Consider the following 18,960-nt stretch of genomic DNA (forward strand, 5'->3'; position numbering starts at 1 on the left):
CATGGCTTTTTTAAAGTGTAACAGCTGTATAGGTACTAAGAAAGTTCCTTATGATTAAATTGTATTTAACAACAGCAGAGCAAATTACTTTTGCAGATGTTGTTAGTACTTAATAGGTCAAGGAACATATGGGTCGAAGGTCAATGGCAGTTTGCCAGATGTAATATTACACACCTGCATACCTTAAAATCACACTTTAGTATCCTGTATTAAAAGATGTTCAAATATCAAACAAGATTTTAGTTTGTGACTGTGTGTCCAAGAACTGTTTCTTTAAGCATCGGATGTCATCACTACCATCTACTTAAATCCATATTGGACAACTTAAATAGATAGCTATTCAAATTAATTATTATTATTTTTTTTTTACAGCTATTTAATTACAGATGCATAATTAAGCAAACATTTAAAACTTTTTCCTTTAGTATTAAAGAAGCTTTGTATTTAAATGTCTTTGTATTTTAAATTACACCCAACAAAATGTATATCAGGCATGCAGACTTCTGTGGATGGCCTTATGGAGGAATGCTATTTTTATTTGAACATTTTGTAGCAGCAGAAAATGAAATGAAAGGTGTTAGATATCTAGCTCATCGTTGCGTAATATAAGACACTGCTGAAGCTCACAGCTTGAAAATGGATCGGATTGCTCCGCATTTAGGCATTAATTGATGTGTAACCCCAACCCTGTAGAAACCCGATAGGTTTCCTATTATTACGTAAAGGGAATGCCATTTGCTTTATATCGCTTCTCTGCTTTCCTCATCATACCTGCACACTTTTTGAAAATTCCTTTAGAAGTTGTATAATTGTGTCTGTTTGTACACACATATATGTGTATATACACTACCAGTCAAAAGTTTTTGAACAGTAAGATTTTTAATGTTTTTAAAAAGGTCTCTTTCTGCTCACCAAGCCTGTATTTATTTGATTTAAAGTAAAGCAAAAACAGTAAAATTCTGAAATATTTTTAATATTTAAAAAAACTTTTCTATTTGAATATATTTTAAAATGTAATTTATTCTTGTGATTTCAAACCTGATTTTTTAGCATCATTACTCCAGTCACATGATCCTTCAGAAATCATTCTAATATTTTGATTTGCTGATCAAAAAACACTTTTTTATTTTTATTATTATGTTGAAAACGTCTGAGTAGAATTTTTTCAGGTTTCTTTAATGAATAGAACATTTAGAAGAACAGCATTTATATGAAATAAAAATCTGGTATAGTGTATGTAATGGTATAGTGTATAATGTTACAAAAGCTTTTTTTTAATTTCAGATAAATGCTGATTTTTGGATCTTTCTATTCATCAAAGAATTATGAAAAAAGTGCTGTTAAACTTGTTTTAAATATTTAACTGTTTTAAATATTGATAATAATAATAACAATAATGTTTTTTAAACAGCAAATCAGCATATTAGAATGATTTCTGAAGAATAATGTGACACTGAAGACTGGAGTAATGATGCTGAAAATTTAGCCTTGATCACAGGAATAAATTACATTTTAAAATATATTCAAAGACAAAGCAGTTATTTTAAATAGTAAAAATATGTCACAATATTACTGCTTTTGCTGTATTTTGGATCAAATAAATTCAGGCTTGGTGAGCAAAAGAGACTTCTTTAAAAAAACATTAAATATTTTACTGTTCAAAAACTTTTGACTGGTAGTGTATATATGCGTAATAATCGCACAGATATCAACATTTTTGACATTTGGTTAGTCAAAACAGTTTTGAGGGTAACTGATGTAATTTTTGTCCCTGGAAAATAATAAACAAAGACTTTTTTGGATTATCAAAAGATTTTTTTGTCTATTTGTTAATGAGGGATTTGTGGAAAAGTCAATGTGTTGGTTTGTGGAGTAAAATTTGACTCTTGGGGTAAGATTATTGAAGTACATTTTACAAAAAAAAAAAATATATATATATATATTTCAGTCATTCCATATGAATAACTTAATGTTTAATTTATTTTGTTACTTGCCATATGTTTGTAATTATATTGAGAAATTTACTAGCAATTTCTGAGTGAAAACTGTCAGACAGCAAGACTTGAATGATTTTTTTTTTCTTTTTTTGTTAGTGTAATTAATTGGTTTGGTTAAATATGGAGATTACAAAACAGTCCAGTGGAATGCAAAAATCTCAGGCTATGATGAACATAAAAAACAACACACTCCACATTTGTCCTGTCGTCTCTGTGAAACATCTAAATTAGAAGTGTAGTTGGTCCCCTCAGCAGCCTACATACAGTTTGCTGGACTACCAAGCATGCAAGTGGCCATTTAGCCTGAGAGAGCTGCTCACCATTAGCTCTCTATCCAAATAGTATATATTTAAACAAATGAGTTTTGCCATTAGCAGCAAACACACAGTGATAGTTGTGCAGTCTCTCAATGAGAAGTCCACGTCACAGCTGGTCCTCCTGACAGTGCTTGTGAATCATCCTTCCATATCTTGTTTAAGGTCAGTTCGGAGGCGGATATCCCATTCCGCATCAACACTCTCGGCAATAAGACAATTTGTGAACACGAGCCCAGATGCCGAAGTCTGTCTCCTCCAGCCCGTACCTCCCTCCAGTGCCAGCTCTCTTCTCCCAGGTAATTGCGCTATTCTGACACTGTCAAGAGAGCAGCAACATGCCTCATCAGAGGAACTATTTGCATTTTGTGGTGTGATCGTTTATGGCAAGCGTCCTGGTGAACTTCCTCTCTCTTTGTTAAATACGACTCGGATGTGACACCTTCAGCCCTGTCGGCCCCTCCTTCGCCGCCATTAACAAACCCGCCGAGGTGTCAAACAAGATAAGAAAAATTAAAGAGACTGCCCCCTTTTCGCTTAATAACCCTTAAATCTCCACAAATACACTCGGATGCCTCACCACACCTCCGGCGACGCGGGGCGTGTTGTGTTCTCTATTTATTTACCATCCCACAACCGGCGCACAAAGACTAATGGATAAAAAGTGACAAGCTATCAGGAGAATCTGAATGCATAATTGATTCAGGGCATAAATTAATATGATTATGCAGCGGCAAGGGGCATGTCTGCCAAGCAGCGGAGAAGCGCAGGGGGGATGAAACATGGCTCCCATCTTCAGGGCTGATAGGCATCAATATGTAACAAACATCGTCTTCTCCGTTTCATGCTCTTTATACAGGACATGCCTCGGTGATGAGAGTCTTCTTCCTCATCTGAGATGCCATAACAAGAGCTGGTAGAGCACGTTCTTGCTGACTGAGGCTTGTACAAAGACGTAATGGGTGTGTTCAGTTGTACACTGTCAGAGTTCTCAAAGTTTGGTCTGTGCGGGTGAATTCCAGTTGAAATAGAAAGAAAAGACAGGATGACATGAATGACATGAGATGGTACCATGTACCATGTTCAAGAACTGGTAATACCATGGTACATAGATCGACGATACATAATATTATCATGCAAATTTATTTAATTACTTGCTTAGATTCATATCAACTCCAGGGTAAGGCTAAAAGCAGCCTAATATTAGTGTAAGCTATTAACTACACACTATATTGCTTTAGTCATGCATGCAGATGTCATATTTTTAATATGACTAAATTTCTATTTAACATGATAACAGTGTAATGGAAAGATTGTAAGTTATTAATTATAATGATTACATTTCCTCATTCAAAACCTGCAAAGAATATTTATATTATCAAAGAACATCATCACTGACTTCAATCTAGCGCAAGTTTAATTGGTGAAGCTATCTATATTGTATTACGATTGATTCTCTTATACTTACATCGCATGTACATCTGGACTTTGTTGTTTTGTTGTGCGCACTGAACAACAAAACTTAAGAGATGACTCATCTGAACGCCTCTGATTGGTCACTGCATTCATAAACTCAACAGAGTTGTTTGTGATTGGTTAGAATGCGCTACACTGTAAAAATGCAGGTAAGAAATGGAACAAACAAGCGTTAATATTAATTACATAATAATACTAGCCTGATAATAATAATAATTGTTTTGCTATTGTCAAAGGTATCAGCCACAGGCGATATCAGCACAACCCTAAGTACACTGACAAAAAATGTTGGTACCACGGTATTTTCTTCTCTGTAAGCGTTAGTGCAAACAATCTTCTAAATATACTAAACATATAAACATCTATATATGCTAATATACTATTAAAAATAATAAAAGCAGTAACAATTTGATATAAATACATACAAACCAGGCTGCAGTTATACATTAAACAATTGTCATCTGTCACAAATGTCTACTACTACTACTGCTGCTGCTACTACTAAATAAAAAAAAAACAAAAAAAAAAAACTGAGCACCATAAAAATTCCTATTGGTCTACTACTTGCAAAATAAATAAATAAGTAAATAAACAAACAGAAAGCAGTAATACATTTCTAACATCAAACAAACAGCTTCTAATATTAGGAAAACAATAAATAAATGAATGTAGTAACAAAAATCTAGCATCAAACAAACATCTACTACTAAATTAAATAAACAAACAAAAAACTGAAAATAAATTCCTAACATCAAAAAACATGGTCTACTAATTGTAAAATAAATAAATAAACTAATAAAGAAACAAACAGTAAGCAGTAATACATTTATAACATCAAACAAACATCTAGTATTATAAAAACAATAAATTAATGTAGTAACAAAAGCTTAGCATCAAAAAACATCTACTATTAATTCAAATAAACAAACAAAAACAGAACAAAATAAATTCCTAACATCAAAAAACATGGTCTACTACTTGCAAAATAAATAAATAAACTAATAAAGAAACAAACAGAAAGCAGTAATACATTTACAACATCAAACATCTTTTAGTATTATGAAAACAATAAATAAATGAATGTAGTAACAAAAATATAGCATCAAACAATCTACTACGACCAAATTACATAAACAAACAAAAAACAGAACAAAATAAATTTACAACAAAAAACTACTTGTAAAATAAATAAACTAATAAAGAAAAAACAGAAAGCAGTAATACATTTCTAACATCAAACAAACATCTAGTATTATAAAAACAATAAATGAATGTAGTAACAAAAATGTAGCATCAAACAAACATCTACTACGACCAAATTACATAAAAAAAACAGAACAAAATAAATGTATAACAACAAAAAAACTACTTGTAAAATAAATAAATAAACTAATAAAGAAAAAACAAAAAGCAGTAATACATTTCTAACTTCAAACAAACGTCTAGTATTATAAAAACAATAAATGAATGTAGTAGCAAAAATCTAGGATCAAACAAACATCTACTACTAAATTAAATAAGCAAACAAAAAAACAGAACAAAATAAATTCCTAACATCAAAAAACATGGCCTACTACTTGTAAAATAAATAAATAAATAAACAAAAAGAAAGCATTAATACATTTATAATATCAAATAAACATCTTTTAGTATTATGAGAACAATAAATGCAGTAACAAAGGCCTAGCAAACAAACATAGACTACTACTAAATTAAACAAACAAACAAAAAAACTAAATACCACGAATTCCTAGCATCAAAAAACATGGTTGACTACATGTAAAATAAATAAATAAGCTAATAAAGAAACAAACAGAAAGCAGTAATGCATTTCTAACATCAAATGAACATCATCTACTAGTAATACAGATAAATAAATAAACAAACAAGAATCCAGTGATAAATGCCTAGCATCAAACAAACATCCTCCCTAATAGAAAATGAAGAAACAAACATACATAATTCCTAACAAACAAACACTATCTACTACTAGAGAGAAACGAAATAAAATAAAATGCAGTAATAAATGCCTAACATCCTCACCAGAGCCCAAAAAGGTAGTCTGAAAAACAATCCCGAACATCTAGACCTGAATCTTGCCTTTACCTTGAAAGCAGCCGTGTTTTGAAGTCTTATCTCTTGTTTGCTGTTTCATGTGTATGGAACATGAAGGCTTTTAAGTGAGAGCAAACGTATTAGATTTTGTAATTACTAGGGCACCAAGCTGTGCCTCAAATTATGATTCACAGCAACAGATGTGCTCCAAGTTGTTGCATAAATATATGCGCAATGCATCTCAGACAGCAACGTTTGTTAGTTATCATGTCAGTAGATCTCATTGGACATTTGTCTGAGAGTTGAATTTTATTCTATTTTCAAACATCTTCCTTTAATAAATGTCAAAACCAATTCAGCGCCAATGACTAGGAGGATCATCTGCTTTTCCAGAGGCGCTGGCCAATGGTTTCTGAGTAGGCAAAGTGAACAGAAGCACAGTGCTGACAGTGTCCCCAATGTGGCTTACGCACCATTATGACTGGTCATGCGATACCAGGAACCCGCTCACACACAGCGCGCGCTAAGGTCAGGCCGCAGATCTTCCTAATCTGGGATTGTCAACGTGGAGCCATTGGCAAAGTGGCTGTTTGTCCTCAAGGTCCATTTGAGAAGAAAACGCAAGGACCTAAATAAAGAGGTCCATGTGCCAAAAGGAAGCCTTTGCCAAAAAGCACAGATGCTGTGAATGGTTGGTACTTAAATCAATGCTATTAATATGAGCGTGACATACGTAAGAAAACAAGCGGAGTGTGTCTGTTAAGTAGCTGCTGTGTCGGGTGCCAGTTCTCTGTCTGGCTCTCACATGTGTACACAAACAAAAACAAGTTGTTACTATGTTATTACACTGCAAGGAGCTACATATGAAGTGGCACATATACCTCAAAATGGTGCAACTGCACATAAATTAAAAAACATTGAAGTATTTTTTTTAATGTAATTACTTGAAATTATTCACACAGAAAGATCAAATGATTATTGAAAATATTAACTCCTGCTGCATTTCCTCTACACAGAATTAAAGCATCAGAATTAAAAAAGGGTTTTTATGTACTATTTAGTTTTACTTAATAAAACATGACTGAATCAACCTTGTGGGCATTTACTCCACTGCTACACTGTATTTTTCTCAGTTGGATCACAGCAGTGTAGAGAGGACTTGAAATCTAAGTCATGGTGAACTCCAACCCTGTAATGAGAACCAGTAAGGAACCCAGATGAAACAGGACTGCTGTCCTCTCCACTCATTCTACCTGTTATCATATCCCAGGAGTTGACATGGCACAGTGTGCAGCCAGGTTTGAAACGTGACACCCTCATCGAACCCCTGGAGTCCCGTGGGAGCCCCTCAGACAGACTTACTCAAGCTTCAGAGATGAAAATCAATAAACAATCTGAAGTTCTCAGAAAACATTTGTTTCTGGAGTTTAATGAATATACAAGCTCAGTGTATCTACAGATCTGAAGATTTCAGCGTTTGCTCTCCATGTTTTCCCTTTTAAATATTCGCATTTAATAATAGGTGAGTAAGCCTGAATAAACGTGATTTTTTTCTTTGAAATGTGAAAACAACACACCAGAGTGAAAATGAAAATGTGTAAAACTGCTTGAAAGAGTAATGCTCAAGAATTTCTTTATACTTTCAGGGCATGAAAATATATATTCTTCATTTTTTCTTAAAGGGATAGTTCAACCAAAAATGAAAATTCTGTCCATAATTAATCACCCTCAAGTTGTTCCAAAGACATCTGTTCATCTTCAGGACACACATTAAGATATTTTTGATGAAATCCAATAGCTTTCTGACCCTGCACAGACAGGCCCCAAAAGGTAGTAAAGACACTGTTAAAGTAGTCCATGTGACATCAGTTGTTCAACCTTAATGTTATAAAGCTACGAAAATACTTTTTGTTCACAAAGAAAACAAAAAATAATGACTTTATCCAACAATTTTGTGATACTCTAGTGAACATTTGCCAAAGACTGACACAGAAGAGAAGAAATTGTTGAATAAAGTTGACAAAAAGTATTCTCGTAGTTTCAGAACATTACGGTTGAACCACTGATGTCACATGGACTATTTTAACAATGTTCTTACTAACTTTCTGGGCCTTGAATGTTTCAGCTGCATTGCTGTCAGGGTCAGAAAGCTCCCAGATTTCATCAAAAATATCTTAATTTGTGTTTCGAAGATGAACGAAGGTCTTTCAGGGTTGGAATGACATGAGGGTGAGTAATTAATGACAGAATTTTCATTTTTGGGTGAAGCAATATCACGGAAGCAAGAGTGCTGTTGTTCAAATACCAGGCATCATGATGCTGCTTTTATGAAACAGTTTAGAGTAACTTACATTTTATACAAAATATCACAGTTTACTTGTCTAAATTTGCTCTGGTAATGTTACAAATGTGTAGTTGTTTTTTTCCCTGAATTAAACAATGTTTTTGATTGAATCTGTTGAATGAATGATTCAACGACTCATTCATCAAGACAAACATTTGTTCAATCAGTCTACATTTTGAATGAATGACTTGAAATAATGATTCACTCATTCATAAAAATGGCATACTGGCAAAACGATGTAAGACATACAGTAAGACTTCATTTTTTAATAATGCACAATATATACACAGTTGAAGTCAAAAGTTTACATACACCTTGCAGAATCTTTATTTTACCAAAATAAGAGGGATCATACAAAATGCACGTTATTTTTTATTTAGTACTGACCTGAATAAGATATTTCACATAAAAGGTGTTTACTTATAGTCCACAATAGAAAATAATAATTGAATTTATAAACATGACCCCGTTCAAAGGTTTACATACACTTGAGTCTTAATACGGCGTTGTTACCTGAATGATCAACAACTGAGGTCCCACAAATTGTTCAGTTTTTCAGCATTTTTGTGTATTTGAACCCCTTCCAACAATGACTTTATGATTTTGAAATCTATCTTCCTCACACTGAGGTAAACTTAGGGACTCATATTCAACTATTACAGAAGGTTCAAACGCTCACTGATGCTCTAGAAGGAAACACGGTGCATTAAGAGCCTGAGGGTGAAAACTTTTGAACAGAATGTACATTTTTTGTTTAAATATCACGTTTTCATTTAGTACTACGCTTCAGAAGCTACAGAAGATACTTACACGTTTCCCAGAAGACAAAATAAGTAAACTTTAACCTGATTTTCAAATTCAAAAAGTTTTCACCCCCCGGCTCTTAATGCATTGTTGCATTGTGTTTCCTTCTGAAGCATCAGTGAGCATTTGAACCTTCTGTAATAGTTGCATATGAGTCCCTCAGTTGTCCTCAGTGTGAAAAGATGGATCGCAAAATCATACAGTCATTTTTCAAATACACAAAAATGCTGAAAACCAAAGAATTTATGGTACCTGAAGGATTTTTCTGAAGAGCAGCAGGCAGTTTAACTGTTCAGGACAAACAAGGGACTTAAAAAAAAAACATACAACTGTGGATCATTCAGGTAACAACACAGTATTAGGAATCAAGTGTATGTAAACTTTTGAACAGGGTCATTTTTATAAATTCAATTATTATTTTCTCTTGTGGACTACATGTAAATGTCTTGAATGTAAAATATCTTATTCAGGTCAATACTAAATAAAAAATAACATGCATTGTGCATGATTTCTCTTATTTTGGTAAAATATTTAACATTTTGCAAATTCTGCAAGGTGTACGTAAACTTTTGACTTCAACTGGATATATAGGCCTATATACAAAACAGTGAAGGAGAAGAGAGAAATGCCACAAACATTTTTTAGATTTGTCAAGATGCCAAGTTACTAAAGTTTTCAATTGAAACTTTATAAATATATATGCACATCTCATTACATTCTTTCTAGACCATATCATCTGAACTATACTGCAGATTTTCAGATAAAAATACATGAGACAAAAGTGACGCCTCATTGAAACATAACCAAGAACTCCACTTGGTTCCAAAGCTATGAAAAAGCAACCTCTGAGGAATAAAATGATCCTCTGGGCATTCTCAACCAGCACAGCTGGCATAGGTATGTATTTCAGCCATGTAGTTAATCTCGATAGAAGGCAATCAAATAAGATGAACTATGACAGCGATCATTCTGATGTGACTGAAAAGAACAATATCACAGGACGCTTCAAGCATGAATCCATAAAGAGAAGGTCACAGCAAAAACACAACCTCTTTCTTGAAAAACATAAAGGATGGTGGCGCATAATTGGCGAAGAAGATTGACAGCGACGGCCAAAGCGTATAGCTAAGAGGAGCATCTCATCAATGATTTAGAATTTGTGGCTTGTGGTCCACGGGTCATGTTTCGACTTGTTCAAAGCATCTCTTAGTATTAGGCTAAATGGTAACCGGCATTATTTTCTCCCTCTACATCTCATTTGAAGGGAGACGCAACCAGAGAACACAGCTGAGATTCAATAGACTCTTGGATGACCAGCTAGTCAACAACCGAATCGAAACAGTGACAGGCAATAACCAGGATCTCTCGCCTCACTCTGGGAATTTCAAAAAGCGCAGGGGAGGGGACGCACATTTGCAGCCCTCCCTGAGGGGTGTCATCTGTCTGAACTTCTTAGCTTTAAATACAAGGGGCTCCAACTGTCTGTCCACATTGGTCTCAGCTGTGGGGATGGAGAGAGGCCAGTGACCGGCCACGTCCGTGATGGATGCGCACTGACAGACCTAACTGCACTGTTGGTGCATACACGTCATCATACCTCTCTGTGACATCAGCACAAACAGTCTGCAGGCTGCTTCCTCACCGGCACTTCACAGTCCGGCTCCAAATAAGCCACAACACGCACACACAGAAAGAGCTCGGACCGCCCCCTGCCCATAACACTAATGAACAGGGGCTCTCCAACAGGTCTAACGCCAGGCCACCGGTCATGTTCTGGGCCACAAAGTTTGTAAACTTAGCTGGAAGTCACAATTAATGTTGTTGGGTCTCTTTAGTCCATGTTCAGGGGGAGAATATGTACAGTGTCTAAAAATAAGACGCTTAGGGAGAGAGATCTCACTCTTGACTCATGGTAAAAACCACATAGAAAGTTACAGAAGAACTTTAGAAAAAAAACAAAAAAACAAAGCAAAATAAAACAAATTTTTGCAGTTTAAAGGCATGAAATCAAATTCTACTTCTTTAATATCAACCCTGATATGATTTATTAGTGGAAATTATTTTATTTTTATATTAAATACAAAAACGTTTCAAAAGTTTGGGATGAGTACGATTTTTCCTGTTTTTTAAAGAAGTCTTTTAAGGTAATCAAGCTCCATTTATTTGATCAAAAATACTTAAAAAAAGTAATACATGTTAAATATTATTACAATTTAAAATAATGGGTTTCTATTTTAATATACTTTCAAATATAATTTATTTCTGTGATGCAAAGCTGAATTTTCATCAGCCATTACTTCAGTCTTTAGTGTCACATGAAATCATCCTTATATGCTGATTATTACATTATTATGTTGGAAACAGTTGTGCTGCTTATTTATTTATTTTTTTTTAACCTGTGATACTTTTTTATGAATTCTTTGATGAACAAAAAAGTTAAAATGAACAGCATTTATTCAAAATAGAAATACGTTCTTACAATGTAAGTATTTACTATCACTTTTTATCAATTTAATACATCCTTGATTAATAAACACATTAATTTCCTTAAAAAAATACCCCAAACCATTGAACAGTAGTGCATATTGATACAAAAGACCCCTATGCATATATTTTATAATATATACAGTAAATATAATATACCCCATTCAATAATATATAGATTCATATATTAAATATATTATGTTAAATATTAAATATATTAAACATTCTTTTTTTTTTTACTGAACAAAAATACTCTGATCACTTAAGTTTTTTTCTATCCATTTTTTGTCCTTTTAAAGTATTATACACAATTTTAGAATGAATAAACTCAAAATAATAGTACACTTACATCAGTAATGTAAATGTGATGATGTTTAAATGAATGTTGATCAATAATTTCTGAAATACAAAAAAATTCTGGTTTGTTTTGACCTAGCGGTTAAATGTTTAACCCAACCTTCTGAATAGTTTTATTTAACCTAACTATAGCCTAAAAATGACTACATTTCTTGTTTAAAATAAACCCAAAATAGGTTGTAAATTAACCTTTATTAACATGCTTAATAAATGAACATTTATTAGTAAGTTAAATAAATAATAATTAAATAATAAACATTTTTAAATTGCTTAATAAATGTTCATTTCTTTTTGATTATTGCTGATGCCTCTACTAATTACGTACCTGATTTTTAATTTACAACCCATTTTGGGTTCATTGTAAACAGCCATGTAGTAATTTTTAAACAACAGTTGAGTTAAATAAAACTACCCAGAAGGTTGGGTTAAACATTTAACCCAACCGCTGGGTCAAAACAACCCAGTCTCTAGGTTTGTCCATATTGTGTACAGATGTTGTAGAAGCATGTGTTCTCATCTTCCGTATAGGTGTTGGTTTACAACAGGGAGTTGTGTACTGGAAAAAGGTTGTGATTTCATCAATAAAACATGTCCTCTTCCATTTAATTACATAAGTTATGTTAATGAAAATGTAAAGCATTATTGGGCGACCCCAGTGCAACCCCTCTCTCATTTCATATTAACCTACAATGTGCTCTAAAAAAAAAAGTGTCTGGCAAAATGTAAATGTAAAGCAGCAACACTTTCCCGGTAACACAGTTAACACAATGCAGATGAGATTAATTGCGAGGCTATCGAGCCACTGTGATTCTCCGTCCATTATCACATAATGAGAAAAACCAGGTAAAGTGGATTTCGACAACTGCTAAGTGCTAAGAGCAAATCCTGTTACATGCTGCGTTAATGAGTGGTTTCCTCCAAACAGAGAAACACTTACTGCACTACAACTAAATAGCTCATGGATCTAGCATAGATTAACAGCTCAGTAAGAACAATTTACTTCGTGTTGACAGACAGCCACTTAGCGGATTTGCAGAAGAATGAAGACTGTGAAGAAAAAACACAAACAAACAATTAAGCCCATCACTGAACATTACAAAAACGTTACAAGAAACAATATGCGCAATCCTTTCTTTTTTTGACCTCATGTGAGAACATGTATCTTCATATGTCAGTGGAGCTGTTGGCAGTAGTTCTTCTGGAGGAGAGACTATTGATTTTGCGTATTGGCTGCAGGCAAGTCCGTGAGGAACAAATTAAAGAGTCAGAGGTGCGGAGTCAGTAATTGCTGGCGCGGTCATGCCTCTTCACTCCCACAGTGTGTATTTCAGAGAATGAGTGCTCAGTAAAACAGACAGATAAAGGGCTGTAGAGTTAAATCTGCAACATCTACATCTATGGCTGCATTGAGAAACACGGGCTAATCATTGCATGGCTATCATTCATTTTCTTTATTTGCTGTAATGTCGTGAGATTGTCGTTTCAGTCTCGTCATTCTGGTATGAGAGGTGTGAATTTAAAGATAACAAATTAGTTTGTGCAAATATGGGATTTATCAGGAATGAAATATCAGGAAAACCAAGATGAGATTTTAGTGTTTATTTTATATAAAGAAAGACTTTGTACAGCAGTTAAAACATTATGATGTGTAAACATTTAAAGAAATAGTAAAAATGAAAACTGTCATCATTTACTTATACTTGAGGGTGAGCAAATAATGACAGAATTTATTAGTGTTTTTTTTTAGGTGAAATGTTAATTAAATATTTACTTTAATAATAAAACTTGTCATTAGTTTAAAGAAACAGCTTTTAAAAAAGGAGAGTACATGTATAAATTTGCAGACTGTGTTTTTAAATTCAACAACATTTTTAGGTAACACTTTCAGGTCCCACAAATTCTGTGGTTTTCCTGCATTTTTGTGTATTTGAACCCTTTCCAACAATGACTGTATGATTTTGAGATCCATCTTTTCACACTGAGGACAAGTGAGGGGCTGATATGCAACTATTACAGAAGGTTGAAACGCTCACTAATGCTTCAGAAGGAAAAACCATGCATTAAGAGATGGGGGTGAAAACTTTTGAACAGAAAGAAGATGTGTTAAATTTTTTTTCATTTAGTACTGTCCTTCAGAAGCTACAAAAGATACGTACATGTTTCCCAGAAGACAAAAGAAGTTAAGTTTACCCTGATCTTCAAATTCAAAAAGTTTTCACCCCTGGCTCTTAATGCATCGTATTTCCTTCTGAAGCATCGGTGAGCATTTGAACCTTCTGTAATAGTTGCATATGAGTACCTCAGTTGTCCCCATTGTGAAAAGATGAATCTCAGAATCATACAGTCATTGTTGGAAAGGGTTCAAATACACCAAAATGCTGAAAAACCAAAGAATTTGTGGGACCTGAAGGATTTTTCTGAAGAACAGCAGGCAGTTTAACTGTTCAGGACAAGCAGGAGATTTATATACAACTATCACAAAAACAGAACAAAACAAAACCAGCTGTGGATCATCCAGGTGACAACACAGTATTCAGAATCAGGGTCATTTTTATAAATTCCGCTATTATTTTCTCTTGTGGACTATATGTAAACATTTTTTATGTGAAATATCTTATTCAGGTCATTAGTAATTAAACAATAACATGCATTTTGTTTAATCCCTCTTATTTTGGTAAAATAACATTTTGCAGATTCTACAAGGTGTATGTAAACTTTTTACTTTAACTGTATATATATTGTGCATTATTAAAAATGATGTCTTACTGTATGTCTTACATCAGTATGCCAGTATGTCATCTTTATAAATAGACTATTTTAGGTTTAAAGTTTTTTATTACGGTTTAGGTTTAATATATATTTATTTCCGTTTTCATTTTACTTTTAGTTTAGTTTAGTTTTATCAGTAGTAAGGACATTGTTAAAATACTCCATGTGACATCAGTGGTTCAACTGTAATTTTCTGAAGCTATGATAATATTTTTTGTGCACAACGGTTGAACCATGGTATTCTCAAAAACATATTGTCTGTAAGGGCCTCTATTGTACACTGCCTGGCATGTTCCTCCCGTCCTTTTCTTCCCTCGTCTCGCTGGACCCTATTAATACAGCATTTGTCGACAGATTAAATTTTCAACATGCACAGGCAAACTGAAGTTGGTCACTATCTAATGACAGGCAGGGTTGGAAGAGCGCCTTTCAAAAATCCATACCTGCCTCACCTCCATCCAGAAACTATTGACAGTTGTCACTCTGGATGCAATATCACATAAACATTTTCCGATTTCTATCTCTGGTTTCCATAGCGGAGGCGAAATCCTGTTAACTTCTGACACGGTCATCTCCCAAACACCTGTACGGGCATGTCTGCACTGATTGCCACGGCACTAACAAACTGTGTACGAGGAGGAAGGATGTGTATTTGAGAACAGAGGAAATGAGAAATTACTGGAAAAGTTATTTTTAAAAAAGGGACAGGAAATGATGGAAATGCAGGACAAAATCAGAAAATGACAAATGCTGGTCTCATACCTTACATTACCCACAGCAAAAAGTATTTTTAAAAAGAGTTTAAAATTCAACAGTTTGTCAGATGAAAATCAAACACATGATTTAAATGAACTTGCACCCTTAATTTCTCTGCACATAAAATGTGGTATGGAGATCAAGCAGTGTGATGCATAACCTCCTGCCAACACACATACACACACACACATACACAGGCCTTGAGCAGCTTCCCTCGTAGCCATGCTGGAGTGGAGCCCTGACCTGGCAGAGCGTGGAGTTGGGGCTGAAACAAAGCAGCTCCCCAAAAGCCTGACCTCTAATTAATACTCTTGGCAAAGTGGCCCTTCACAAGACATTACAGTGATACATGTGTTCTCTGCAGAGCTCCTCCGGCCACCAGCGCACGGGGCTCATCTCCTGCCCTCCCTGTGGGGCGATGGGGGGTGGGCGCAGGTCTGGGACCAGGCGCTGCCCACCGCCTGCTGTCACAGTCCATCTCTGTCTGCACACATGGCAATAGAAGTGTGGAATGACGGAGTGAAAAGGCAGACAGGCAGCCAGAGGAGAGAGGCAGTAACAAGCTGCTTGGTAGTGCTTAAAATGGGTTATAACACTCAGGGGGATTTTACTTTAACTGGATAAGTCGTTGTGTAAGAAAACGCTCTCTCTTCCAGAAAATGTTGGTTTTTCCGTTTGCCGTCACGTCGTGTGACGAGACTGGAACGCTGATGGGATAAGAGCTGAAATGTGGGGAAAAAGGCCTGAAATCTTAAACGAATTACAAACAAAAATGAAAATTCTGTAATCATTTACTCAGCCGCATGTCATTCCAAACCAATATGACTTCCTTAAAAAGTCATAAAAAGAAAAATTGTAAAGAATTATTCTGGATCATGGAGTTGGTGGGTTGAACTCAAAAACCAGACCAGTGAGAATAATGGACATACCTTTCAGACTGGTTTTGTGAACTAAATCATTCAAATAAATCAAAACATCTGACTGAAAATAATTATTTGTTCACAAATCCGACATCAGTATTTCTCTCTTGAATGCTGAGCTAGTGTAGATGTCAAAAATTTCTGTCAACTTTACTGTGTATAGTAATATTTATTTATTTATTTATTTATTCATTCATAATTCTATGCAAAATGAGTTTTTCTGGTGGCACAGAGGAAATTTGCCTACTAAAAAGTGTTTAAGTGGGATATTGTATATGGGGGGTTTGTATGTTGTGCACTAAATGTGTACAGCTGAAAAGGTACAATAAAATGAAATATGGAAGCCCATTAAGAGGTAATTGTGACTTTTAATTTCACAATTCTGACTTTTTTCCTCACAGTTGTGTTTACATCTTGCAATTTTGATTTTTTTTCTCAGAACTGTAAGATATAAACTCACAATTGCGAGTTATAAAGTCAAATTTGCGAGACATAAATTGGATTTTTTTTTTTAATTTTCTCAGAATTGTGAGATTATATTTTGCACTTTCGCAATTCAGACTTTAGAACACACAAATGCAAGCTATTAAGTCAGAATTGAGATATCAGTCCTTTTTCCCCTCAAAATCTGACTTTATAACTCGCAATTGCGAGTTTATATCTCACAATTCTGAGAAAAAAAAGAATTGTGTGAAAAAAGTCAGAATTGTGGGATATAAACTCACATTTGCAAGAAAAAAGTTTTTATCAACCATTCTGACTATTTCTCTCAATTCTGACTTTAGAACACGCAGTTGTCACTTAAGTCAGAACTGACATAAAAACTTGCAATTCTAAAAACATATCAGTCCTTTCCCCCTCAAAATTGGACTTTGTAACTCGCAATTGTGAGTTTATATCTCACAATTTTGTGAAAAAAAGTCAGAATTGTGAGGAAAAACTCAGAATTGCGAGATACAAACTTAAAATTCCAAGAAAAAAGTAAAAATTGTGAGTTTTTATCAACCATCCTGACTTTATTTCTCACAATTCTGACTTTAGAACACACAATTGCAAGTTATTAAGTCAGAATTGAGATGTAAACTCGCAATTGAGAACATATCAGTCCTTTTTTTCCCCACAAAATTGGACTTTATAACTTGCAGTTGTGAGTTTGTCGTCACAATTCTGTGAAAAAAAAAGTCAGAATTGTGTGAAAAAAGTCCAAATTGCGAGAAAAAAAGTTTGCGAACTGCAAGTTATTAAGTTAGAATCGAAAACTCGCAATTCTTATAACATGTCTGTCCTTTCTCTCCCCTCAAAAACTTTAGAGTTTGTAATTGTGAGTTTATAACTGAATTGTTTAAACTGAGTTTTAAAAAATCTGAATTGTGAGATATATACTCGCAATTGTGAATTTTTATCAACCATTCTGACTTTATTTCTCATAAATGTTAGTTTATATCACGCAATTCTGAGAAAAAAGCCTTGATTTTTTTTTCTCGGAATTGCGTGATATAAACTCAGAATTCTAAATTTTATAACTCGCAATTGCGAGTTTATATCACACAATCCTGCAAAAAGAAAAGTCAAGAATGGTAAAATAGAAAGTCGCAATAACTTTTTTTTGTGTGTGTGCTTCCATAATAAAGATTACTGTATTTAAATAAATAAATACATACATACATAAAATATTTGGTTTAGACAACACAGTTACTTAAGTCGCCAGAGAGAAATAGCTCTTAATTCCTCTTTTGACATTCAACGGGAATATCCCAGATGTGAGGACAGAGGTAAAAAAAAAAAAAAAAAAAAAAAAAAGATCAAGAGCAAGTGTTTGTGGGCAGGAGCCAGCCACAGGGAGGTGTGACCAGCAGGCATGATAGGAGGATGCCAGGACTCTTGAACCTGTCTGAAACCATTGCTGCTACAGGCTCCTAATTGATCTTGATGGAGATTGGTTGCTCATGCAAGGAAAATTGAGGGTTTCCTGCCCCTCTACATCTCTGTCATCTTTAACTTTTTCTGATGTGGGCAGCTTTTGCAAAACAAAGTGTGTGCGAGCATGGATGGTTGTACACATGGTTGCCACAAATGCTGAAAGCAATAGGTCATATGAGACACTATACTACTACTGTAGCTTCAAATACATCACAGGATAATAATACACTCTTAAATTACTGAAAGAAAATACGAGTGGCCCAAAACTGATTGCAAGAAAGACAGGGTGTTCTTAGAAGTCACCAGGATGTTGCATATGAATAAAAACAACAGCTGGGTGAAATATGGACAAACCCAGTGGTTGGGTTAAATATTTAACCCAACCTTTAGGGTAGTTTTATTTAACTCAACTATTGCTTAAAAAGACTATATGGCTACTTAAAATAAACCCAAACAGGTTGCAAATTAAAAATCAGACATATAATTTCTAAAGGCATCAGCAATAATCAAAAGGTGAACATTTATAAACAATTTTAATACAAAAATACTACAAATTAGCTGAAAAATGAAATAAAATGAAATGAATACAACTAAAAATGAGTAAACTATTATGGCTAGGTTTTAGTTCATATCCCACAATAGTAAGTGCAATTGTAAAGGGAATAGTGATGCTAGCCTCTTCAAAGCAGAGGGGAACGGGTTCATTAGAAAGCACAAATGCTTGACTCTTCCCTCTTTTGGCTCTGAGGGCGCTGGGACATAGC

The 18,960-nt window shown here is 34.3% G+C and overlaps 1 long non-coding RNA gene across 1 annotated transcript in view; it reads right to left on the bottom strand.

The window, feature by feature from the left end:
• Positions 1–2,217: 2,217 nt before the first annotated feature.
• The window catches only part of LOC127179610 (uncharacterized), a 32,394-nt gene continuing 15,651 nt past the window's right edge, over positions 2,218–18,960 (bottom strand). The window contains exons 2-3 of the long non-coding RNA XR_007829538.1: positions 3,780–3,922; positions 2,218–3,314 (exon numbers count right to left, since the gene is read on the bottom strand). This is a non-coding gene — a long non-coding RNA (uncharacterized LOC127179610). The remainder of the gene's footprint in view (positions 3,315–3,779; positions 3,923–18,960) is intronic.

Source organism: Labeo rohita, chromosome 17, assembly GCF_022985175.1.
Source record: "Labeo rohita strain BAU-BD-2019 chromosome 17, IGBB_LRoh.1.0, whole genome shotgun sequence".
Classification (NCBI taxonomy): domain Eukaryota; kingdom Metazoa; phylum Chordata; class Actinopteri; order Cypriniformes; family Cyprinidae; genus Labeo; species Labeo rohita.